This window comes from Mastigoproctus giganteus, chromosome 1 (assembly GCF_048544385.1).
Source record: "Mastigoproctus giganteus isolate SK-2022 chromosome 1, ASM4854438v1, whole genome shotgun sequence".
Classification (NCBI taxonomy): domain Eukaryota; kingdom Metazoa; phylum Arthropoda; class Arachnida; order Uropygi; family Thelyphonidae; genus Mastigoproctus; species Mastigoproctus giganteus.
In genome coordinates this window covers 201273477-201299843 of record NC_143575.1, presented here as the reverse complement: position 1 = coordinate 201299843, position 26367 = coordinate 201273477, and the positions used below count along the sequence as shown (strand labels likewise).

The window sequence follows — 26367 nt, the reverse complement described above, 5'->3', positions numbered from 1 at the left end:
CAAACAAGGCTCATAGGATAGAATTTTTCTATCCTATGCGCTTTGTCTGAATTATATACTTAAATAGAAGGGATGCAAGATAATGAGGCAATGTTAGGCAGGTAGGATAACTGCTTGCTTGGGGGTGAGATTTACAGACTAACAGATTTACAGCAGCTGCAGCAGAGGTAAAAATGATTCTTGTAATACTTCTACTGGGGCATGCAGCAATCTGGAAAGCAAACATTTGGGGATTACAAGGCCTGCTGGTGGTCCTCATGGAACAGGGAAATACATGGCTGTGTTACATTTGTTAATAGCAGAAACAGGTGCACATATACAGGAACTCCCCGACTTACGAAATACTCAACTTACGGAAATTTGACTTTACATAAGTTTTTACTAGCCGGTGCAAACTTCTAAAAGGTCATTTTTATAATGAAAATTGCACTACCCTTTCATCGTTATCATATGTTCCCATTATAAGAAACAATTCTGAATGCCTTTGTGATATTTTTCTAAAGCATCTTTCTGGAAGTCATGACCAAAAAACAATAAAAACAATTTGCACTTTCTGATTTATTGGGCTTTTCTGTTAATGCAATCTATTACAAACGGGTAATAAACTCGACCTTATTGCATTTGCGATAATACCAATAACTGGAATTTTGTGGGTTTTTACGTTAAGGTATTATGGTGAAATGAGTTTCCCTTCATTGAAATCTTCAATCATATAAAAAAAAAATTTTAGAAACTTCTCTTCATTCCAGTTTACATATTACAATGATGAAGGGAAAGCAACCAACATAAAGTGCAAGTGGTCGTAGTGCCAGAAAACAAAACAAAATTGCAGTTGATCAGAGCGAAACGGATACAAAAATATAGACTGTAACAGGTTTAATAATAGGAAAAAATACATATATCTAATCTAATATATAAAGCTTTCGGTTATCTAGTTAACCTTCTTCAGTTGATATGAAATGACAGTTAGAATGGAGGTGTGTACTGCCAGTCTGGTACGTGAAGCGCGTGGCTAATTGTTTGAGGTTTGAAGCCTGTGGTTGTGATGTATGTGGACATGGCCAGCGCTTGTCAATGGACAGGATCGTTGCTTCGGTGATAGGGTGGACTTGACAACCTTTTCCTGTTCACTGAGGTATTGGAGCATTTGATGTTTAACGATTCCAACCAGGCGCGGCGCAGATAATGGCAGGACTTATCCACAATCACGACATCGCGGTGTGGGTCAATGTCGTGGTGGGTTGCCCAGATGTGCTCGGCAATAGCTGAGTGTTCCACATCCGCTAAGCAGATCGCTATTTTGTGTTCGGAGAGGCGTTTTTCGAGCCGTCTCCCAGTTTCCCGGAAGTAGCAGCTAGTGCAGTCACGGCAAGAGATGCGATAGATCAATCCGCTTTGTAGTAGGGTGGGGACAGGTGTTTTCACTTTGGAGACGAGGGATCGTAATTTCCTGCCTGGGAGTTGCACGCACTTTATCCCATGTGATTTTAAGATTCTACAGACCTGTTGTGTGACAGGTTAGGGTAGTATGGGATAAAGGCGCTCGTGGTTGAGTCACCACCTTGGATGTTTCTGTTGGTCACGTGCCTGTAGGTCACACCTGTAAAGGGTATTGATGGGATAGCCACACCTCGTAAGGTCTGCCTTGACTTTAGCGATTTCTGTGCGCCTCTCATTTACAGAGCTAGTGTGTCCAGGCGCGAGTTAGTAAGGTTCGTGCAGTGGGAAGAAGATGGCTACGCGTGTGTGCTGACCGGAAGTTGGTAAATTGGCCAGCACACATAGGTTTATGATGGACTGTTGTCTACAAGCATGTGCCCTCGCACCGGACAAGGGTGTCTAAGTATGGTATGGTGTTGTTCGACCCTAGCTCGATCGTGAATTTTATGAAAGGTGACAGAGAGTTGAGGTGGGCTAAGATTCGGTCACCTGAATTTCTGGGGATAACTACGAACACATCGTCCACATAGCGACACCAAAAGACAATGGGATCTGGTAAGTATGTAAATGCACGACCCTCTAACTCCTCTATCGCAATGTTTTCCGTGACCGAACTAACTGGGGAACCCATGGCTGTGCCGTGTACCTGCTGATAAATGGAGTCACTAAACATGATTACACCGCCTCTTAAGCACAGTCTGAGGGCGGTGGAGATATCGTCTGGTGTTAGTTTGGTTCTGCTGCCAAAGAAACATGCTTGACAACAGTCCATCGTAAACCTATGTGTGCTGGCCAATTTACCAACTTCCGGTCAGCACACGCGCGTAGCCATCTTCTTGCCATTGCACGAACCTTACTAACTCGTGCCTGGACACACTCTAGCTCTGTATACGAGAGGCGCACAGAAATTGCTAAAGTCAAGGCAGACCTTACGAGGTGTGGCTATCCCATCAATACCCTTGACAGGTGTGACCTACAGGCACACAAACACGTAGCGACCAACAGAAACATCCAAGGTGGTGACTCAACCACAAGTGCCTTTATCCCATACTACCCTAACCTGTCACACAACAGGTCTGTAGAATCTTAAAATCACATGGGATAAAGTGCGTGCAACTCCCAGGCAGGAAATTACGATCCCTCGTCTCCAAAGTGAAAACACCTGTCCCCACCCTACTACAAAGCTGATTGGTCTACCGCATCTCTTGCCGTGACTGCACTAGCTGCTACTTCGGAAAAACTGGGAGACGGCTCGAAAAACGCCTTTCCGAACACAAAAGAGCAATCCGCTTAGCGGATGTGAAGCACTCAGCTATTGCCGAGCACGTCTGGGCAACCGACCACGACATTGACCCACACCGCGATGTCGTGATTGTGGGCAAGTCCCACCATTATCTGCGCCGCGCCTGGTTGGAATCGTTAAACATCAAATGCTCCAATACCTCAGTGAACAGGAACAGTGGTTGTCAAGTCCACCCTATCACCGAAGCGACGATCTTGTCCATTGACAAGCACTGGCCACGTCCACATACATCACAACCACAGGCTTCAATCTCAAACAATTAGCCACGCGCTTCACGTACCAGACTGGCAGTACACACCTCCATTCTAACTGTCATTTCATATCAACTGAAGAAGGTTAACTAGATAACCGAAAGCTTTATGTATCTAATCTAATATATATGTATTTTTTCCTATTATAAAACAAAATTGATTTAGAAATGAAGATGATTAATTAAGAAGTATGAAGCAGGACAAAGTTTGTCATCTATTGCACAGAATTAGTTCTCGCTGCTTCAACAGTGAATACTATTTTAAAGGACAGTGTGCGTATAAAAGAACATGTCAAAGGATCAACGATCAACGCACTTAGATAAACAGTGATCACAAAACAGTGTTCTGGTGCTATATTGAAGATCGAACAGCTATTAATAATATGGATGGAAAATCAGATTCAGAAGTGAGTGCCCCTGAGTCTAATGACCATTCAAGCAAAAGCAACAAGTATTCATAAAGATATTAAGGATAAGTACAGCGAACCCCAACCCAAGTTCGTTGCAAGCAGAGACTGCTCTGTATTGGAAAAAAATGCTGAATCGAACATACATTGCCAAAGAGGAAAAGACAATGCCAGGTTTTAAGGTTTCAAAAGAGAGGGCCACGCTCTTGCTTGGGGCTAATGCAGTGGGAGATTACAGATTAAAACCACTGCTTATGTACTATTCTGGAAATCATTGTGCATTTAAGGGCATCAATAAAGCCAAACTACCCATGCATTTCCAATCGAACCAGAGAGCATGGATAACAATATCTCTCTTTGAGGATAGTTTTAAATGCTGCTTCATTCCTGAGGTTGAAAAATATTGGAAAGACAACAACGTTCCTTTCAAGATTTTGCTTCTATTAGATAATGCTCCTGGACATCCTATGCATCCAGATAATTTCAATTCGAACATGAGTCATATTTCTACCGCCAAACAGAACTTCACTCATCCAACCTATGGATCGGGGTGTTATTTCTAATTTAAAAGCATACTATTTACGTACATTTGCTAAGGCATTGTCTGCAGTAGACTATGAGAAAAATTATGTTAAGAGACTTTTGGAAATCTTACAATATTTACCACGCCATCTTAAACATTAATAAGGCCTGGGCAGAAATTACTAAAAGTTGTTTGAAGGGCGTATGGAGGAAAATATGCCCACAGCACATAGAAGGCTTCAACGGATTTGAAAAAGATGAATCATACGAAGAGGTTACAGATAAAATTGTAAAGGTTGCAGAGCTACTTTAGTTGGAGATTGTTGCCAAATTCGTGGAGGAGTTAATAGAGGAAGAAGAGAAGGAATTATCTAATGAAGAACTTATTGACTTGCAGGCAGCAATAGCGAAAGAAAAAAATTCTCACAAAACTCAAGATGAAACAAATGAGGAGCAGAGACGCTTCATCACCAGAGAGATGGCGAGGTTTGAGAAGATGGATCCTGACAGCAAACAATTCTTAAAAGTTAACATAGGGGTGAATGATATGCTTGCTTGCTACAAAGGAATCTATGATGAAAAGAAAATAGCCACTGTCCAGTCATCCATTAATATGTTCTTTCGTAAGGTTGAGCGGCCGACCCCTTCTAAATCTCCACAGTCCTCAACCTCAGCAGTGACGTACTTATCAGCTGAATACGTCAATTCTGGCAACAATGCTCGAGTGGTAAAACTTACTGATGTTAAGTCTGTCTCCTCTCTTTTTTTGTAACTTTATAATTTTGAAATTTTTTTTAAACTGTACACTTTTGTAATTTTTCTTGTGCATGAGATAAAAAATTTAATAAATACAATAAATAATTCTATTTACATTTTCATCGAACATTTCTTTTTTTTTGATTCAATCAATTCAGCGAGCACAGTTGCGAGTGCTGCACAAACATGGGGAAAATTCCGACTTACGTAAAATCCGCCTTATGTAGCATTCCACGGAACGCAATCCTTATGTAAGTCAGGGAGTTCCTGTACTTGCATTTACATTAATGCTAAAAGTATAGGGACTCACTTTTGGTAGGTATGGGCTTGGCACACCTAGGGTCCTGAGCTGGATATCATCATACTTCTCTTTCTTGGTGATTCCCTTCTACTTCAGACTTGTTTTCTTTCTCTCTCTCTCTCTCTCTCTCTCTCTCTCTCTCTCTCTCTCTCTCAGGGTAACTTTTTTTTTTTTTTTTTTTTTGCTGATGCAGCAACAGCCTCAGGCTTCCTTTCACCACATGACTAGAAATAATAGTAATATTTGATGAATTTCGTGTACTGACCAAGTCATCAAACGTAGACATTTAGTTTATCAGAGACACAGTGCAACTCAGACATAAAGGATGCAGAATCTGAATATGGTAAGTATGATGTGTACTGAAAAGACAAACAGTACAGGTTGGGGTAGGTTATGCTTTTGGTTAAGAAGCATTTAGAATAAGGCAGTGAACCCATTTGAGTCACTGTGTAGCCAGTGCTATGTTGAGAAAGTTCAGTGTGATATAAACACTACTAAAACAAAACTGAGAGTAGGAATGTGTTATAGACCATAAGACTGATGAGAATAAGAAACAGCTATATAGAGAAATGAAGTGGGCCACTAAATCAGAATGTCTTATAATGAGGATTTTAACTTTCCAGGTATTGAATGAAACTTGTGGATTGGTCACTCCCACAGTAGGAAGCCTTTTCTAGATTTCTTGGATTGCAACTTTTCTAGACCAGCATGTTAGAGAAGAATTACAGAAAGTAATACTGTTGATAATTATCAGCAGTGACTCCTCATGCATTAAGAATATCCAAATAAAGGAACCACTAGGTGGCAGTGATAATAACATACTGATGTGGGATCTACTTAAAGATATAACTACTGTAAAAGGTAAAGGTCGGGAATTTTGCTTTTAAAACTGACTATAAAAGTAGTGGTTGTAGATAATTCCTCTCAGTGGAACCAAAAGATGATGATGTATGGATGTCAAATGAATAATGTGATTAGCAGCAGAGAAGAAAAATGCATGGGATTATAACAAACTAGCAAGGGTCACAAAAACCTACAGTAAGTGCAGTCGGTCCTCCTATAACACGTGTTACACTACATGATTTATAAATAGGAGAACGATGTCACAAATAATACAAACTGAATTCGCTTGTGCACGATTCAGCTTTGCATTTACAAGAAATGGCAGTCGAACATGGCGGAATCACAACAGCTGAATGCAATACTTACTGTGTTGTTTACTCAGTTGCTACACGTGTGCTGCTTTGTTTGTGGGTATGAAATGTGCCTCCTCGTTTTTGTTATTTTTATACTGTAATTGTGCTTTATTCCCTAAAAATGAGTAAAATACTTGAAAACAGTGTGAAAAGGAAGCATGCTGGTGAAGATACTGCAAGTTCAGAGAGAAAAAGAAATGCCGCTAAGGTAAAGAAAGCCAACACAAGAACGATGGCAAACTGGTTTGCTGCTACCACAGTTTTTCCCAGCATTCTCAGTAAACAGACGGTGCATGTTATCAATAGTGGCAGTAGAATTCGAGAACGATATATTGATTGACATGTAGGCGTGACAGATGAAGTTGGGAAAACTTATTTCCTAACTTAACCTTTAAGGTTAGGTTAGGAAATAACCTAACCTAACTGCTGAGAACAATTAGAAAGAATGCATAGAAAATAAAAGCAACTTTTATAGCAGAAACAATGCAAAATGTAACAAAAGACAGCAGATCAAGACATACAGAATTGGAAGAGATGGAACATCTGTTATCTGTTTGGATAGAAGATCAAACCTTTGTTTGATCTTCTAAAGAGATCAGGAACAACAAGTTTGCTTACGATAAAAGCCAAAGCATAGCAATGGATTTTTGTATGTTATGCAAAAATCTTAATAAAATACTTATGTTTTTATTACAATTATTTATTGTCTTTGGTAATGCTTTGGTTAGAAATGCATGTTCAATCTTGGGTGGTCGGCACCTAATCCTATTTTCCCATAAGGCCTGTTATTTATATTGTACGGGGGTTTCTAGGAACACAACTACTATGTTATATGAGGACTGACTGTACATAGAAGGCTGCAATCATATTATTAATGTGGGGGTTAGGCAAACTAAGACAGATTAGGAAAGATTTGGCTGAGAATGCAAAGAAAAGTAAGGAATGAAACATATTACTTACTAGATATGAATAGCATAACCTATGATGACCCTGTTCAGATGGCCAACAAGGTGCATAAATATTTTGCATTCTCATTCACTTGCAAAGAAGTTTTTAGGAATGTGAATACCAGAACTGGAAGCTAAATGATTTTTTGTCATCACTAAGATTATGGAAGAGAAATTCTTGAAGCTAAAAGGAAATAAGATACCTTTGACAGATGGATTCTATCTGATTGTGTTAAAAGAGGTAAACAAACCTTTAGCCATAATTATGAGAGCATTTGTGGATGGTCTGTATAGACTGGAGCTGTGTGAATGTCTCCCCAATTAACAAAGAGGGATCAAAAGGTGAAGTAAGTAATTACAGACCTGCAAGACTGAATTCAGTTCCAGGGAAAATAATGAAATCACTGGTAAATGAAGTAAAGCAGGACCATCTGGAATGTAGATGATCCTGCTTTATTTCTACTTTAGAGGAATGAAGTTATACAGCAATCCTACCATGGATTTATTAAGGGGTGACCTTGTCTAACCAATCTGATTGGATACTGTGAAACAGTAAAAAAAGGAACTGGATGCAAAAAGTAATTTTGACATCATATACTTGGATTTCAGAAAATCTTTTGATACTGTTCTACACGAAAGACTGCTGCACAAATTGGAACACTGTACCATTAGGGGGAAGTTATTGCTACGGACAGGGCTGAATTTCCCATTAGGCACTGTACCTAGGGCCTACGAAGGAAGGAAAAAAAAGTAAAAAAAAATAGGGAGGAAAAGGTTTTCAGATTCAAAAATAATGCAAGTTCAACATTATACTTGAAATTAAAAGGGAAAAAAATCTACAATATCATCAATATCTAGATTACTTGTAACATTTCTTAAGATTATAAAAGTTTCTTGCTTCGGCTTCTTGTTGTAACAAAATCTTTAAAAATGTCCTCGAAGTCCATATGACAAGTAACATCGTTCTCGATACACAGAAGTGCCAATGGTGATAAGTGATCTTGGCTAATAGTTGAGCGTTACACAGTTTTGGATCTACTTAAGTTTCGAAAATGAGCACTCTCCTTCAGCATTCGATCCAATTATGGATAGATAAATTCTTAAAGATATGTGTACATTTTTAAAACTAGTAATCAGTTTTATCTTTTATTTGTGCCTTTATTAATTCTGCCACAGACGTTTTGTCCTTGTACAGTGCCGAAAACAATCGGAATTCATTAACGAAGTCTACTTCTAAGTCGGAGAAGTAGGTGTTGACTAATGCTGCGGCTTTGGATTGAATTTCTTCTATAAGAAATCTGAAGGTATCATGCAGTGTACCATATGCAGCACATCGTTTTGTCATTTCTGTGACTAGTAAGTCTACAATATGATAAAAAACTTGAATTCAAAATGTAATTCATAATAGTAATAGAGGCATGTGATGCAAGAAAGCAAGCATATGAGCGTATATAGCATCAGCCAAAAAAAAAAATGTAAGTATGTATCTTCGAAAGAAATGTACCAATTCCTTTGGTGTTTCATCAAACGGTTTCTTGCTTTTCTGCTTTCAGTCTTCATATTGTCTGTAATCGGAGTATGGAACGAATTCTTTTGCCATTTTTTCAAAATCATCAAATTTGTCTTCGTCTCGAACATCAATCAAATAATCCAGAAGAGCATCATATAATTTCACAATTATGCATAAATCAATTCCAGGTTCTTGTTTTTCCACTCTATCTATTGCTTTATTTGCTATATCTATGTTTTTTAGATCTTCCCAAATGACAGCCATTAATGCTATTTCTAATCTGTTCAGTTTATTTATCAAAGCTTTTGCTTCATGACCCCTGTCGGTTTTTGTTCTTCGCATTCTGAGATATTAACAAGTGCTGCATGAATTTTACTGTAATTTTTTTTTCAGTGATGTCGCAGCATCGCATCGTAACATGGACTTCGATGAATCTGGTTTGGACTCCAGAATACATCACACTCATATTAGCAGTGTTGTCATAAGACTGAGATCTGCAATTTACAACATCTATTCCATGTTTATCAAGAAGAGATGCTGCTGGGTCAAAAAGATATTTTGCATCATGCTTTTCAATGAGAACAAACACCAAGAAACACTCGTGTACTTCGCCATATTTTGACACATAACGAATAATGACCAACGACTTATATCAGGAGTTGAATCTTAATTTTACCCAAAGCTTTTTCTTTTTTTCTTTTTTCATAACCAGATTCGTGTTTTTGCATATATCTGTCAGACATTTTAAATCATGCCAAACATAGTTAACACAATAAATTATTCTAGGATAAGAATACGAAAAATTGAAAATACAGCTCACTAGTCTTCTTTTAAAATTAATACTATTTTCTTAAAATGTCACACCACAAACTTATTCCACTATTTACTGCCACTCACTTTACATATAACTCACATGTACATATTTGTGAGTACGACTGTTTTGAACAGGAGAATGCACATTTAACTCTCTACGAAACAAGTCAGTTTAACAAGATAAGCATGAGACAACAGTCATAGACGTTTACATGCATACACGTTCATACATGTTACAGGGCATACACGTTCATACATTACATCAAAAAATGTAATTCGCAGTCAGTGTGTTAATACAGTATAATTTATTATAAGAAATATTTTACTCTTCTTTTCCCACTTTTCAGAATAAAAGTGCCTAGGGCGTAAAAAATATTAAAATCCAGCCCTGGCTATGGATAAAGGGATCGTCGATTGGGAGAAGACACAGTGGTTATCAGTGGCACTGCTCTTCTTAGATTAATGTTAGTGGAGTTCCCCAATGTTCACTGCTGGGCCCATTGTTGTTTTCAACATTTATTAATGATAATGGTAAAGGCATATCAGGTTTAATGTCTACATTCGCAGGGTATGGCAGTAAGAAGGGTATGCTGCTGCAACAAGATATATAAAAATTAGGCAGATAGACTGGGAAGCAGCAACTGAAGTTCGACATTGTCATATACAATGTACCACATATGGGCTGCATTAATCCCAGAATAACATAGCATCAGAATGGTACTACATTCATAGTAGTAGAGAATGGAAAAGAACTGAACTGTGCAGTCAAAGAAGACGTTCTCTGAGCAGTGCAGATAAGCTGCTAGGACAGTTCATGGTTTTTTTCAAAATTATATGTAGGAATTTTGGCACCAGGATAAGGATAATTATTCAGATGCAGAAAACATTGGCAAGGCTGTATCTTGCATTGCATATAGGTCTGGAAGGCTCATTTTACAAAGGATTTGGATCTGTTGGAATAAGTGCAGAGAAGAGCAACTGGCTAGTGAGGAGGGAAAAAAAAAAGGAGTATGCTTACCAAGAAGGACTTCGATTCTGCAAATTGCATATCTGGAAATTAGACACGAGAGATCTTATTGTGGTATCTAAGGCTTGGAATCAAGTGAGTAGGGTAAATGTTGATGGCATCCTTACTCTTTCTCAGACAACACATATAAGAGGGATATAAATTTAAATTGAGGAATGAATAGTTGCAGCAGATGTGTGGAAATTTGCTTTTGACCAGAGGGTAGTTAATTGTCAGGACAAACTTTTTTTCTGGTGTTGTTGAAGTTGGTAGTTTGAAAAAATTTAAGGAGGAATTAGAAAAATTATTAGAGGTTCTGAACGGGTGATGTGGGAAGATTTTTTTTTTTTTTTTTTGCTTAGGCTGTACAAGATTCCTTGCATCATTTGCCAATACTAATACTAAAAGTTGACTGAATGTACAAAGCTCAGTAGGGAAGTAAAAGTGCTAAAACATAAACAGCCTGCACCAAAAAAAATCAGAGATTCAATAAAAACATGTTTAACAGTTACAATAGTATTATATAGAAAAATTACAAAACAGGAGGGTCATTAATTCTCAGAAGAAAAGAAAACACAAGGTGAACATGTTCTATATAGAACTGAGCAAGAGCAATTTCCTCATTTTAGTTACTGTGCAGGGAAGAGGGAAGATGGTCGTATTTCGATCAAAGGTGGCTTAACCTTGTATAATTTATTTGAAATCTTTATATGCCTTCAATATGGCCACTGGGAGAGCAGTTTCTTTCACATTACTTGCCAGTAGTCAGTATAGGGGATTAGGAGCAAGGGTCATTCAGGGTCAATGACAAATTGGCTGCAATGTTGACCAAATCATTTCTCCTGATCCTAATGTGGCTGGAAATCCAGCAGAAGTGAATGTAAATTCAGATTATGAAATATTAACCCCAGGGGCTCACATCTGGTGAGTATGGGCTTGGCACACCCAGGGTCCTGAGCTGGATATCATCATTCTTCTCTTTCTTTGTGTTTCCCTTCTACTTCTCGCTCTCTCTCTCTCTAAGGTAACTAAGAAAATTTTTTTAGCTGGTGCAGCATAAGCCTCAGACTTCCTTGCACCATATGGCTAATAATAAGTCTCTACTGTACTTGGGTTAGCACTGGATGAGGATTATACCTCATCAATGACAAGACCACAATTAACTTAGAAATGTTGAGTCTGTTTGGTGTGGTATATGTGCTGAGAAAACTAAAATGACAAAAGGATTATCATATAGGCCAAATGATGTGATGAGTATAATGAACAACTATACAGGGGGATAGAGGGGGCCAATCGAACGGAATGTTTTATAACAGTGGACTGCAACTTTCAAGGTTGCAGTCCACTCTTACAAAAACTTATAGATTGGTTCTACAGTGGCCTGAGACAGTTTTTAAATTCTGTACAGTGGGACCAACTGATGATGTTACTAACAGCAAATTCTAAGTGGGAAGCATTAAAAGGAATTAATTGTGGAAGCTACTAAACGTTTCATACCTATTAAGAAATATTGTTCAAGGTTTAGACCTAAATGGTTATCAAATGAACTAATGAGACTCGTGGCAGAGAAGCAAAATGCATGAGATGCATATAAATTATCAGGCAACCCAGATGCCTATGGCAGATATAAGCTAGGTCTGTAATCAAGTCACAAAGGAGGTTAGGCAGGCGAAGGCAGATTACGAGAAATCTTTGGCAAAGGATGATAAGAAAAACAGCAAGGATTTCTTTACTTATATAAACTCTAAAGGGGTGAATCACAATTGGTTCCCTTGATATTGATGGTTCAACTGTTGATGATCTTGCTCAGATAGCAAACAAACTGAATGAGTATTTTGCATCTATATTCACACAAGAGGAGTTATTAAGGATTGAAAATGCCAGAAGGTTATCAAATTATAGCAGGGTGCTTAAATGATTTTGTAATAACTGAGAGCAGCAAAGTGCAGGAGAAATTGTTGAAGTTAAACAAAAGAAAGGCACCTATGGTGGATGGGATCTATCCAGTTATATTAAAGGAGGTGGCAAAGCAACTAAGCAAACCCTTAGCCATAATTATGAGAGCATCTTTGGACTCAGGGGAGGTCCCCACGGACTGGAGATGTGCAAATGTATCCCCAATTCACAAAGGGAGATCGAAGGGTGACATGAGTAATTACAGACCAGTTAGTTTAACTTCTGTTCTGGGTAAATTAATGCAGTCACTGGTTAAAGATACATTGCAGGATCATCTAGACAAGATTGCAGCAATAATTCAGACACAGCATGGGTTTGTTAAGGGAAAGTCTTGTCTGACAAATCTGATAGGATATTATGATGTGGTTACAAAGGAACTGGATGCAAAAAATAATTTTGATATCATATACTTGGTGCGGATGGTTAATTGCTGAAACTTGGATTTCAGGAAAGCTTTTGACACTGTTGTGCATGGAAAACTACTGTACAAATTAAAGCAGAATGTATTAAGGGTAATTTGCTACAATGCATAAAAGGATGGTTGAGTGGAAGAAGACAGAGGGTGGCAATCAATGGGTGCTGCTCTTTGTGGACTAATGTTATTAGTGGAGTCCCACAGGGTTCGGTGTTGGGTCCACTGTTGTTTTGTATATTTATCAATGATATTGACGAGGGTATATCAGTCTTAGTGTCAAAGTTTGCAGATGATACCAATGTTGGCATGGTTGTTAATGACAGTGTGCTACTACAACAGGATCTAGAAAATTTGGGAAGATGGGCTGAGAATTGGCAACTGAAGTTTAACATCAACAAATGCAAAGTACTGCATATGGGTAGAAGTAACTCCAGAGAAACGTACCAACTATGTAGTACTACACTTAGGGTGGTAGAAAATTAAAAAGACCTGGGAGTAATTGTGTAGTCAGATGTGAAGTTTTCTGAGCAATGCAGACAGGCTGCCTGAGTAGGTCATGGGGTTTTGTCAATGATTTACAGGAAGTTTGCTAGCAGGGAAAAGGAGGCGACTGTCCCTCTGTATAAGGCAATGGTCAGGCCATGCCTTGAGTACTGTGTACAGGTCTGGAAGCCTCATTTTAGGAAGGATGTAGATTTGCTTGAGCGTGTACAGAGAATGGCAACAAGATTGGTGAGGTGAATGAAGGGATCCTCTTACCAAGAGAGAGGCTTAAGTTCTGCAAATTGCAGTGGCTGGAGACTAGGCACCTGTGAGGTGATCTGACTGAGGTGTATAAGGCCTTGAATGGGCTGAGCATGCTGAATTCTGATGGGATTCTTCCACTTGTTCAGATTACGAACCTAAGGAGTCATAAATTGAAATTGAGGAAAGACAGCTGTGGAATAGATGTGTGGAAATTTGCCTTTAGCCAGCGGATGGTTAATTGCTGGAACAAACTTACATCTGTCGTTGTGGAAGTTGATAAATTAAATAAATTTAAGGGGAAACTGGACAAACATTTAGAGGGAATGGTTGTGTGATTTTTTTTTTTTTTTGGCTGATGCTACATAAGCTCATATGCTTGCTTTCTTGCCTCACATGTCATGATTACTACTACTACTCATACAGTAATAGAAATTTCCTGAATTACTGGATGGCTGTTTTCTTCAGCAGCATGTTAGAGAGGCAACAAGAGAATGCAATACTCTTGATCTAGTTGTTAGCAGTGACTCATCAGGAATAAAAAATATTCATATAAAGGAACCACTAGTTGGCAGTTATTATAATACATAATGTCAGATATACTTAAAAATATGACTACTATCATGTAAGGGATTTTGCTTTTGTAAAGGCATGGCAACTATACAGGTCTTAGAGAATTTTTAAATTTCTTTCATTATGACTGAATAATGATGTTACCACCACTGATGATGTTGTGAACAGTGGGACCGAGTGATAAAGTTACAGCAAATTCTAAATGGGAGCATTCAGGAAACTAATCATAGAAGGTACTAAGCTTTTTATACCAACAAAAAATAAGAGTAAATATATTTCAAGGTTCACACCTAAATGTCATATGAACTGATGAGACCAGTGGCAGAGAAGAAAAATGCAGAGGATGAATACAAATTAGCAGGTGAAATAGAAGCTTGCAGTAGATATAAAGATATAAACTAGTCTGCAATGAAGTCACAAAGCAATATAGGCAAGCTAAAGCAGATTATGACAAGTCTCTGGCAGAGAATACAAAGGAACAGTTGCAAAATCTTCTTTACTTGTGTAAACATTGGAAGGGTGGAAGGGGTTGGCATTACATTGGTCTGCTAGATACTAATGGTTTAATTGTTGATGATCCTGCTCAGGTTGCTGAAAAACTGAATAGATATTCTAATCATCTACATTCATACAAGGACCTTTTAGGAATGTGGATGAGAGAAGTGAATCAAATTCTAACAGGAAGCTCAATGACTTTGTGATAACCAAACTATAATAACTCTTACCACAAAAGACTTCTGTTCTGCAAACTGCAGGGCTTGGAAACTAGGCACTTGTAAGGAGAAGTGTTTAAAACTTCAAATGGATTGAATAAACTTGATGATGGTATTCTAACTCTTTCTCAGACAATACACACACAAGGCAACAAACTTAAAATTGAAAAAGAATGGCTACAGGATAGACGTGCAAAAATTTGCTTTCAGCCAGATAGTAAATGATTGTTGGAACAAACAACCTTCTAGCATTGTGGAAGTGCTAGAAGTGCATAAATTTAAGAATTAGACATATTAGGTGGGTGGTGGGTTTTTTTTTTTTACTGATGCTGTATAATCTTGCTTCCTTATATCAGCTTCCAACACTGCTACCACTACTACTAATAATGATAAAGATTCAGCAGATAATAGATGAACTAAGGGTGCAATTAGCCCAGTGGTTACAATGCCAGACCACCAACATCATGGACCCGAGTTTGAATCCCACTACGAAAAAAAGAAAAAAAGCAGATGGGGAAAAATGAGACAGTTCATCGGACCTACCTCCCCCAAGGCTGAGGCAAAGAGTGGCACCATCTGGTGTCACTCCCATAAGTTAAACAGGTCCACCTCTGTTGCTGGATAAAGATGAGAAGTAGAAATATCAAACATACTGCATTCAGTGTGGAGCAGGTTACAGTCACTAGCATTCGGGTGTTAGGCAGAGGGGTTAGTTTGAAAAGTCAGAGATTCTCCTACAAACAACAGTGGAGTGAGTGGTGCCGTCTCCTGTATGGCTACCACAACTGAAGGGCAAGACCATAGTGCTCAAATAAACTGGAAACGCTTCCTGCACAAATGCATTAGTAACCACCCAGGAGAGAAGTTAAAGCACGAAGTGGAGCATCGAAATGAATACATTCATCATACAAGCACACTACAAAGTAATGAAGCTAGAGGCAGACATGACAGGATGAGACTACACACCAAGTGGTTTGAAAAATTCCTGAGTGTTAAGGTCACTGAACAGCAAATAGCAGACCAGAGATGGACTATCGTCAAGAAAAACCTAATAGCACCTGCAATCTTAAAAAATCAAGTAGGATGTGACCTACTTGACTGGGTGAGGAACAGCAAGTACAAGAACTACAACCGAAAGCAGCTGAAGTGGAAAGAGACAAGAATGCAACATCCAGAATAGAAGAGTAAAGAAAACCCTAAGAGAATTCAAGGGAATGGCCCCACAGAGATCCGAACCATATCAAAGCAGAAACTCAACAGGATTGTGTGCAAAGTCACAGACCACCTCAATAAGTGAATAAGACCAGATTATCTCAATAACAATGAAGGTATGGCAACTATACATAATGGCCATGCCCCCTGGACAGAACTAGAAAGGAAGAAAGCCATGAACATACAAGAGAGGACAGAAAGGGAGAGTTGGGAGGAAGATGTACAACAGTCGAGCAGGAAGTCCCACAACTGGCGAATTCCAGGAATTGATAACATCTAAAACTACTGGTATACAAGAAATTCAGCTGCACACACATGCATATAGGGAAGCAGTTCACTCAGATAATAAGGCACCCTGACACAATCCCAGAGTCTTTGATTCAAGGGATGAAAGGTAAGTGCCTTTTTGAAACTTACCTATTTGAAAGGTAAGTGCAAAGACACCACAACCCCAACAAAATACAGACCAATCACCCGTCTCCCAACAATATCTATATAATATCGGTGTAGATACACCATAGATAACTTTTAAGAAACTACAATGGTAGTGTGGGGGGCATCATTTGATCTGTATCTCATATTGTTCTCTTCCTTCACAATGAGTTGCCATGGTATTGCACTACCTTGAATAAGTAATGCTTCACTAATACAGAAGACTATTGTTACTTATGGAAGCACAATATAAGATACAGAGCAAATGATGTCTCCCACACTACCATCGTAGTCTCTTAAGAGTTATTTATGGTGTATCTACGCCGATATTATATAGATATTAAACTCTTACTCTTAACGTATTATGCCTTGTGCATTTAGTCATTTTTAGTCTCCCAACAATGTACAAGATCCTGACCAGCTACATAACTAAGAAGATATCAACACCACTTAGCGAGCCAAAATGTCATGGCTGAGCAGCAGAAGGGATGTAATCAGATGAGCAGAGGATGCAAGTAGCAATTGACCACTGACGATGTAGTTATGGAGCAAGCCTACAAGAAGCACTGCAACCTGTAAATGGCCTACATTGACTCTATACCTCATAGCTCACTGATAGAGACACTGAAGATCCACAAAGTCAACCCGACATGGACACACTTCCTAGAAGCAACTACGGCAAAATGGAGGATCACCATCATTTCCCTGGAAGAGGAATCATCCAGGGAGATGCCAAAGCCCACTATGGTTCTGTCCAGCACTCAATTCACTGTCAACCATGCTCAATAACAACAAGTAAGGATATACCCTAAAAGAAGGAAGAACCATACACCCTCTCTCACCTGATGTACATGGAGGACATCAAACTGTATGCCACAACAGAGAATCAACTCCAACAGTTACTCCCGATCACCAAAGGGTTTCACACTGACTTCAGGAAGCAATTTAGCCTAGACAAATACAGGACCCATGCATCAAGGACATCCAGTCGGAGAAAACTACCAGCTGAAGACTGGTGAAGAGGCTGAACCATTAACAGATTGTGAAACCTACAAATATTTGGGGATGGTGCAGGCGCACCAGTTAGAACACAAGGAGATCAATGCCCACCTAACTGAGAAATACCATTAGAGACTAGGAAGCCTGCTAAAATCAAAGCTGAATGGTGGGAACATGGTCACAGCCAGAAACATTTATGCAGGTTTAACCCGGTACTAACATACACCTCGGGATCATAGATTTGGAAAAACACCAAGATGGAAGAGATTGAGAGCAACAGGATAATGATGGAAGTGCCACCCCCCCCCCCCAAAGTCGACCATCGAGAGACTCATCATAGTCCATAAATAAGTGAGGGACCGACTGATTTCACTGAACAAGAGAACAAGGTGATTAAGAACCTGCAGGATTAGCTCCAGGAAAACACAGTGCCAATCTACAAACCATAAAACAGACAAACGGCACACAACACTCAACCTCAACAAGGGGACTAAACTCACACAGAGAGAAGAAACAAAGACAAAATGATGGGTGAAGAAGACACTCCAAAGCAGTCACTAAAATGAACTCCATCAAGACTACAAAGATAAGATGGCTTCCAACACTTGGCTCACAAATGGAACGCTCTTCCCCAAGACCTAAGGATTCATGCTCAACCATCCAAGACAAAGTAATCAACACCATCAACTACAGGAAATACATTGTAAGGACCCCATAGTAACAGATAACACGTCACCAATGCCACCTGCCCAGAAACAATCCAGCACATCACCCAATGGGGTACACTCACAAACACGACCAGGTGCCAGGATAATACATCAGAAGCTAGTAAAAAAATACCAGCTGATCAACGAAAGTTTACCATATTACAAGTACGAGCCTCGGGCCAAATTAGAGACCCCTACTCACAGACTATACTGGGACCATGCAATCATAATGGACAAGGAGATCCCGCACAACAGACCCGACATAACCCTCATTGACAAGAAGGAAATGGCTACCTACCTGATTAACATAGCAGTGCCCAACACCAGCGACCTCTAGAAAAAGCACAAGGAAAATGTGGCAAATGTGGCATATAGAACAAGTAATGACCATTCCGACCATTGTGTCAACCATGGGCATAGTACCAAAGAGCCCTCCATAAGCACTTACCAACAATAGGCCTCCCAGAAAGAAAGCTACGACCCTGAACACATGTTAGATAGTAAGAGAGTTCCTCTACCACCAGAAATAACAATAATAATAATAGTAACTGGACACAACCAAGCACCCCATGCACTTGGTACCAGTACCTGACGGGGGCAGAAAAAAATCCCACAAAAGGAGAAAAAGTTTTATTATTATAAATTTTTTTTTATATTGATGCAGCAGAAGACAGATGAACTAAGAGTCAAGGTAGGCCAATTGACCCAGTACCAATGGTTTAACAGGATAAGAAGTTGACTGAAAAAGTGACAAGCATCCCAAGGAAGACAACATCCACAGTAAACACAAAACCAAAAATTAGAGAATAGGAAAATACTTAGACACACTGAAGCAGAACCTCCTTGCACTCAGCAAGAAACTATGCCAATACAAAGAGAGCTCCAAGAGGAAAACAAACAACCAGACAAGAGAAAGGAGGTAATGGACTACTCAATGAGAAAGGAGTTCTGGGGGCAACATATGAACCAGAATGGAAGAAAACCAAGGACGTACAAGAGATGACAGAATGGGAGATTCATGAGGACAAGGTCCAACAGGTGATAAGAAAGACCCACAGCTGCCAAATCTTCGGAATAGATAACATGCACCACTACTGACACATGAAGTTCACTTGCACACACACAAGCACCTCGCAGAGTAGTTCGCCCAGATGATTATCACCAGAGACAATCTCAGAGTTCCTTACTCAAGAAATCACATACCTGAAGGCTAAGGACTAAGATACAAGAAACCCTTTGAAATACAGACTGAAGACTGAATACCTGTCTCCCAACAATGTACAATATCCTGACCAGCTGCATAACCAAGAAGATATCAGACCACTTGGCCAGGCAGCAGAAGGGATGCAAACAATTGAGCAAGGATAAAAGGAGAACAACCATCAATGGTTAATTGTTCCATGAAAACAAACATCCTTTGCTCATTTGCTTTGACAGTTGAAGACCTTACATTGACTACTGTAAGGTTTTAAACTCTGTTCCCCAGAGCCAATGAGAGAGATACTGAAGTGTCAGTGTTGATTTTACCTACAGTGTCAAATCAACACTGACACACTTCCTAGAAGCAACCATGGTGAAATGGAGAACCACAATCAAGGTCAAGAACATCATGACCAGACTGATCCCAATCAAGAGAGGAATATTTCAGGGAGATGCCCTGAGCCCACTGTGGATTTGTCTAGCAATCAACCAGCTATCCACCATGCCCAACAATACCAAGTACAGATATATCCTCAAAGAATGAAGGAAAAAACCCTAACCCTAAAAAGATAACATCAAGCATGCAGAAATTAAGAGCTGAATTAGCACAGAATACCTCAAAAGAGTGAAGATCCTGAAATCAAAACTCAATGGTGGAAATACCATCAAAACCATTAACACATGGGTTTCCCCATCATCTGATACACTACCAGAATTGTGGACTGGACTCAAGCAGAACTAGAAAGCTTTGACTGAAAGACACAGATGATAATAACTAACAATCATGCTCTTCCCCAAAATAGTGACGTGGATAGGCTATATCTCCTGTGCTGTGAAGGCAGAAGATGAATTTTGCAAGTTCAACAAACTGCAGAAGAAGAGAAGCAATCATTAGCAAAGAACATCAGAAAAAAACCCCAGGAAGAAGTCCTAAAGGAAATCAGGAAATAAGGTATGTTGAAGGCAAATGAAACAAAGGAGGATAATAAAAAACTGCAGCTCTTGACCCTAAGAGAAAAGTGGTATAAGAAATTACCGCATGGTCAATGTTTTAGTGGTACTGAAGGAAGAGTTGACAGTGTGAAGACATAGCAGTGGCTGAAAAAAGGGGACATTAAAAAAAGAAACTGAAGGATTTGTATTGGCAGATAAAGGCTACAACTGAAAAGGACAGCAGCAAGTGCAGACTTTGTAAGGAATCTGATGAAACGGTTGAACATCTCATATGTGGCTGCAAAAAGATCACACAGATGGATTATTTAGAGAGGCACAACAGAGGGGCCACCATGATACATTGGAACATTTGAAAAAACATAATTTACCATCTAGCAAAAACTGGTAGAACCACAATCCAGAAAAATTTGTGGGGAATAATGAAGCCAAAGTACTATGGGATTTTCGAATACAAACAGACAAAAACCTTCCCCATAATACACCCAACTTGACATTCAAAAGAAGAAGGCATGGACAATCGATATTACAACACCCAGAGGCAGCAGAATGGAAGAGAAACAGCTGGAAAATATAAAATAAGAAGAGCTACAAAGCAAAATAGAACAACTCTGGGAAAGAAAAACAGCAGTAGTGCCCATAGTTGTTGGCACCCTTGGGTTTATTCCAAAAGGCCTAAAAATCACCCGAACATCATAGGTGCAAATAAAATTTCAATCCACCAATTGCAAAAAAACAGCACATATTTTACAACTATACATTTAATTATCTATGACCGTTCGGAAGGGTCCAATAGTTAAGAGGACCAAATCCAGCCAATGACATCCAGTAGACAGTGTAAATAAGTAATAATAATAAACCTCAACAACAAAGAAGTAACACTAGACACCATCCGCATAGCAGTTTTGTTTGCTGCTGTACAACAGCAAACAAAAGACCTATAACCAGGACTGAAGAATACAATGACATCCTCAAGTAGAAACTCCTGTCACTTAGCAAGAGACTTTGCCGTTAAAGGAAGAGTGCCCGGAGTAAAACAGACAACAGGACATTCTATGAAAACCAGAGAGCCTTCTACAGAAAAATTGGACATATGGAGGAGGAAGGTAATGGACCCCCAACCAGAATAAGAGTTTGGGAGGAAGAAGTTCTACAATTGGCAAACCCCAGAAATAGATAACATCCACAACTACTGGTACAAGATATTAAGCTGCGCGCGTGCACGCACGCACGCACGCACGCACGCACGCACGCACACAAGCACTTCACCAAGATAATAAGGCACCCTGGCACAATCCCAGAGTCTCTGGCTCAAGAAACCACCTACACGAAGGCTAAGGACAAAGAGACACCACAACCCCGGCAAAGTACAGACCAATCAACTGTCTCCCAAAAATGTACAAGGTCCTGACCAGCTGCATAACTAAGGAGATATCACACCACTTGGAGAGCCAGAACATCATGGCCAAGCAGCAAAACAGATGCAGACAGATGAGCAGAGGATACAAGGGGCAATTGACCATTGACGCTGCAATTAAGGAGCAAACCTAAAAGAAACACTGCAAACTGTACTCTGACTACCACAAAGCCTTCAACTCCATGTCCCACAGCTGGCTGATAGAGACACTGAAGATCTATAATGTGAAACCTATACTGCCACATTTCCTAGAAGCAACCATGGTGAAACGTAGGACCACCATCAAGGTGAAGAAAATCACTACAGGGCCAATACCAGTAAGAAGAAGAATCTTCTTACTGGTATTGGCCCTGTACACCCTCTCTCGCCTGATGTACATGACTGACATCAAGCTATATGCACAACTGAGAATCAAGCCCAACGGCTACTCCTGATCACAGAAGAGTTCAGCACTGATATCAGGATGGTTGATTGATTGATTTTGATTTTTTTGTGGTGCAAAAACAGCAAGGTTATAGTGCGGCATGGAAAGATTAAAATTCAAAAAAGATTAGACTGGTTACTTTTAAAAAGGTGACTTCGTCTAAAGTTGCATATATATATATATATACACAGACATATCAATACATAAAATCAGTACAATGATAAAAGCAAATTGTATATTTCATATGAGTGTATACATATTGATCGATTTTAAAAATTTAAAAACTGCTGACACATTGTCATTGTCATTTAAAATCTGACTGAGTGCATATGGCTCAGTCAGATGGGTAAAAGGGCTAATACAAGCATTTATAAAACTGGTACAATCACATAAAATGTGTTGGACGGATAAAACGGTGTCACATTGCTCGCACATAGGAGGGTCATCAGCCCTCAGCAAAAAGGAGTGTTGACAGTGTCCTATGCGGAGCCGAGCAAGAACAACTTCCTCTTTGTGATCCCTGCGTAAGCTGGACCGCCAAGGATGGATCACAGGCTTAATTCAACATTGTTTGTAGTAATCAGTCGATGCCACGAATCTTGCCATTGAGATTGTAAGTTATTATGGATCACTTGCCCGTAGTCTGTATAGGGGACTAACAGGTCAAGATTATCCGTCAGGGCTGCCGATTTGGCTGCAATGTCAGCCAAATCATTTCCTCTAATCCCGATGTGACTGGGGATCCAGCAGAAGCGGATATCAAATCGATTTGCATAGAGGCTGTATATTATCTGCTGAATTCGGGACAGGGTTGGATGATTGGTGTGTGACACCGTTGATAAAGCCTGTAGTGCACTCACTGAATCGGTATATACAGTACACCGTTGGTATCGGTGTTTTCTTATGTGATCTAGAGCTAACTCTATAGCATGCAGCTCTGCAGTGTAAATGCTGCAGTCAAGGGGTATCTGCTTTGATATGGTATTATCTGGAAAAACAGCAGCAGATCCCACATACGATTCTGACTTCGAGCTGTCTGTATAAACTGGCAAGAAGTCAGAATGTTCCGCACGGTGTTGTGAATAGAGCTGAAGGTCGACAGAAGCTGGAGTATTAGACTTCGCCGCAATCTTGAGCGAGAAGTCACATGCTGGTGTTTGTGCATGCCAGGGTGGAAGGGGCTCCTTTGGTGATCGAGCAACCTTGTCTACCGAGATGTTAAGCTCATTGAGTAGCTCTTGAACACAAATGCCGAATGGGCGATTGGCGGTCCGCCGTGTGTTATAAAGATTTTCCCATCGTGGCTCGAAAACGGATGTCCAAATGGGATGGTCTGGCAGGGACTTCAGCTTGAAGGCATATTGTAGAGACAACTGCATTCGTCAAAGCGACAAGGATGGTTCATTTGCTTCAACATACAGACTTTGGACAGGTGATGTTCTGAATGCACTAGTAGCAATACGAATGGCTTGATGATGGATGGGGTCAAGCCAACGAACAGCGCTATTTCTGGCAGATGCATATACCTGAGACCCATAATCTAATTTTGAGCGTACAAGTGCACGGTATAGACATAGTAGAGTGCATCGGTCTGCACCCCAAGAGGTAGAAGAGAGAGAGCGGAGAATGTTAAGCCCTCTCGTGCACTTTGTGCATAACTGACGAATGTGTTGGAAAAATGTCAGCTTTTTTGTCAAAAATGAGCCTCTGATACAACTGGAATGGTGCTTTGTCCAAATCGTAATTCAGGCTCAGGGTGGAGGTTATGTTTGCGACAAAAATGTATGCAAATGGTCTTCTCCGGTGAGAGCCTGACCATTGGCCGTGGCCCAGGAGTTAAGATGGTCAACAGCTTGTTGCAGTTGTTTCTCAATAACCCTCATATTGCATGATTGAGAGAATATGCTGAAGTCATCGACATAGAGTGCACTGTTTATAGTTGGAGGAAGTTGTTCAGAAATAGAATTTATTTTAATGGCAAAAAGCTTGACACTTAAGACAGATCCTTGTGGTACCCCCTCCTCTTGGCAAAAGGGCCGCGAAAGGGAGGATCCTACACAAACTTGGAAATAACGGCAGGATAAAAATTTTTAATAAAAATGGGAAGGTCGCCTCTTAGACCGAGGTTGTAAAGGACTTTTAAAATACCAAATCTCCAAGCTGTGTCGTACACTTTTTCCATGTCAAAGAAGATGGACACCAAGTGTTCTCTTTTTAGGAAAGCATCTCGGATAGATGTTTCCAGTCTAATTAAGTGGTCTTCCGAAGCCGCACTGAAAGCGGGAGAGAAGATCGTTAGATTCTAAATACCATTAGAGACGAGCATTGACCATTCTGTCCAATATTTTGCACAGACAGCTGGGTCAGAGCAATAGGACGATAGTTTTTTGGACATTTAGGATCCTTTCCTGGCTTAGCAAAAGCAAGAATAGTTGCCTTGCGCCAGGTATCCGGAAAATGCTCTTCAAGGAAGATTCTGTTGTACAGGAAGAGCACACGGTCCATGGATTCTGGTGAAAGATGTTTGATCATTTCATAATGGATGTTGTCTGGTCTAACAGCGGTAGCCTTTGTACGGACGAGTGCTGTTTTCAGCTCATTGATATTAAATGGCCCATTGTATGGGCGGGAACCCTTCGATGTGAATTTCAGGGCCTGGTTTTCAGTGTTGCACTTTAAGACCAGAAACTCTGGGGAGTAAGATGATGTTGCAGAGATGTTAGAAAATGTTTCCCCAAGAGCATTGGCTATTGCAGTAGTGTCTGCAATAGTACATCCATTATATTCAAGGACCGATAAGGGGTGTGCTGTGTATTTTCCCTTCATTTTCCGGATTTTTTCCCAGACCACCTTAGTGCTGGTTGTCTGGGTAATGGATGATGTGAAACGGATCCACGATCCTTTTGACTCTGACGGCGGATGTAGCGTGCTTTGGCTCGTGCACGTTTAAAGGCTAATAGGTTGACCGTGGTAGGATGTCGTCGAAATATCCCCCAAGCTTTGTTTTGAGCCTTTTTAGCTAATGTACATTCTGGATTCCACCATGGTTTTGAAAAGGAAGGAAACCGTGTGGATGTTTTTGGAATTGTAGTTGCAGCTGCATGGACAATATTTTCTGTTATGTATGTAACTGCATCATTGATAGGCTCCTGACTGACTGCAGAGTTGTCAAATTTTGCCAGGTGTTGAAAGGCACTCAGTCGGCTTGATCAAACTTCCACCACGGTAACCTGACAGGAAGACAAGGTCTCCCAGTAATTAAGGTGATTATCACGGGGAAGTGATCACTTCCATACAGGTTCACTTCTACCTCCCAAGTAAGTGACGAGAGAAGAGAAGGCGAGTTGATAGAAAGATCAATGGCAGAAAACGTACGGGTAGGCAGGTGGAAAAAGGTGTTTGTTCCCACATTAAGAAGGCAGAGGTCATTGTCAATGAGCATACGCTCTATGACTGGTCCCCTTCTATTAATGCTAGCACTACCCCACAGGATGTTATGTCCATTAAAGTCCCCAAGAAGTAAGAAAGGGGGAGGCAACTGCATTACGAGATCATCAAGATCTTTCTGGCAGATGTCAGTACCAGGTGGCAAATATATAGAACAAACGGTTAGTAAAACCCCACTGTTATTCAAGTTGATCACACGAGTTGATCACTACCCTTCTGGTAGTAAGTCGCAGATGCTGAAAAGGGGTATGGGTGCCCACAAGGACTGCGACTCCTCCATGAGTGGGGCCATCCCCAGTTCTATCCTTGCGAATGATAGTAACGTTATGCATCTTGGGGTCATCATTTGCCCTTAGGTAAGTCTCCTGTATGCAAAACCAAGATGGTTTGTGCTTTTGCAGGAGTGCCTTGATGTCTTCTGCATTTTGCCGGAATCCACGACAATTCCATTGTAGGAATTTAGCCATTATTTTGGCTTGGTGGTTCCTTCAGGCGGCTTGTTGTTTCGTGGTCCTTTGCGCCATACCGAGCGCATACAAGGGTTCCACAACGAGCCATCTGTGAGTGTCCGTATTTCTGGCACTTCAAGCACCGTAACGGGTTTGGGATATATGGATGCACTGGGCAGTTAATATAGCCACTTTGATTTCATGAGGAAAAGTTGGTGAATTGAATGTTAAGATGATATTTCTAGTGGGAACTAATTTTCCATGCCTACGCATGGAT

At 40.1% G+C, this 26367-nt stretch overlaps 1 protein-coding gene across 1 annotated transcript in view; it reads right to left on the bottom strand.

The window, feature by feature from the left end:
- The window catches only part of LOC150091450 (exportin-4-like), a 748459-nt gene that overhangs the window by 198520 nt on the left and 523572 nt on the right, over nucleotides 1-26367 (bottom strand). The window lies entirely within an intron of this gene.